A 1331-nucleotide genomic window follows, 5' to 3' on the forward strand; every position below is an offset into this window, starting at 1 on the left:
TGGATAAACTTTGGTGATACATGTTACAAGCAAGAAGCATTTGATATATGGTATTTCAGCACAATACTGACAATTAAGTGGGTAGATCGGTTAACCAATGATGGGGAACCAAATGCAGTCAGGAAAAAAAAAGAGACCATTAAAGAGGGGGGTAGGCAGATACAACGCATCCTGACGAATCAAGGAACAGTTAATTACTTGATTGGCGAAAATTCGAGTAGCAAAATTTTTAGAGAGATATCAAGGTTTGAATTCTGTAAGCAAGTTCTAATTTGTATGGGCTGCAGTAGCTCTGCAGAGATGGGAGGCGCATTAAATACAGTACCGTGGAAAGCTGCTTCAAACCAGTGTTTGGACTGGCAACAGCTTTTAACATTTACTGAATTTCAGTGGCGTTTCTTAAATATTGAAAAACGATAATCAGCAGTGTGTCATAAATTCGTTCTATGAAATACACTTGTGCGCTTCATCTAAAATGTCAGTTGTCAGATTATTAGAAAAAAAGAGAAAAACAATAATTTTCTCTAGTACACCTATATAAAATGAAGTATCTTTATTTAGCTCTAGTGATTGAGTGAAACTCCTGTCCGAACGGGCCTTGGAAGTCCCAACGGTACCGACCGGGCGCCGTGGCATCCTCTCAGCCCACGGGCATCACAGTATGCGGACACGGAGGGGCATGCGCTCAGCAGACCGCTCTCCCGGCCGTTGTCAGTTTTCGTGACCGGAGCCGCTACTTCTCAGTCAAGTAGCTGCTCAGCTTGCCTCACAAGGACTGAGTGCACCCCGCTTGCCAGCAGCGCTCGGCAGACCGGACGGTCACCCATCCGAGTGCTAGCCCAGCCCGACAGCGCTTAACTTCAGTGATCTGACGGGAACCGGTGTTACCACTGAGGCAAGGCCGTTGACATTGATAAACTGAGTATGTACTTTAATTTTTGCATGCCCATTTGTAACAAAATTGAAACCTTTAGGCCCTCCCTAACTTTAGACCGGATATCTAGGCTGTAGGGATTTTATGGATTTTGCTAGCGTATGTTTCCCCTCGGGGTGCAAAGTACCGATAGGGTAGAGAAAAATTCCAGTGTTCCTCTGTTAGCAGAACTGTGGAAAACGTGATTAGTATTTAATTGCCGTCGCAACCCACTAATCTATACTAGTGTACATGCAGGACAATGTGCCGCAGCAATATTCTTCAAACTTTTCGAATTGCGCATGGTTCCAAATGATAAGTCGCGATGAGTTATACAGAACCACGAAGCAATTTTTAAACCATTATTTTTTTTATTGTCTTGAATTCTTTACACCTTGATTTCGAAGCAATATTAACA

General features: G+C 43.2%; 1 pseudogene; it reads right to left on the minus strand.

Annotated features, from left to right (window-relative positions):
* Nucleotides 1-791: 791 nt before the first annotated feature.
* LOC126189191 (5S ribosomal RNA) lies at nucleotides 792-909 on the minus strand (annotated as a pseudogene).
* Nucleotides 910-1331: the final 422 nt, after the last annotated feature.

The sequence above is a fragment of the Schistocerca cancellata genome, chromosome 5, assembly GCF_023864275.1.
Source record: "Schistocerca cancellata isolate TAMUIC-IGC-003103 chromosome 5, iqSchCanc2.1, whole genome shotgun sequence".
In the NCBI taxonomy this organism is placed as follows: domain Eukaryota; kingdom Metazoa; phylum Arthropoda; class Insecta; order Orthoptera; family Acrididae; genus Schistocerca; species Schistocerca cancellata.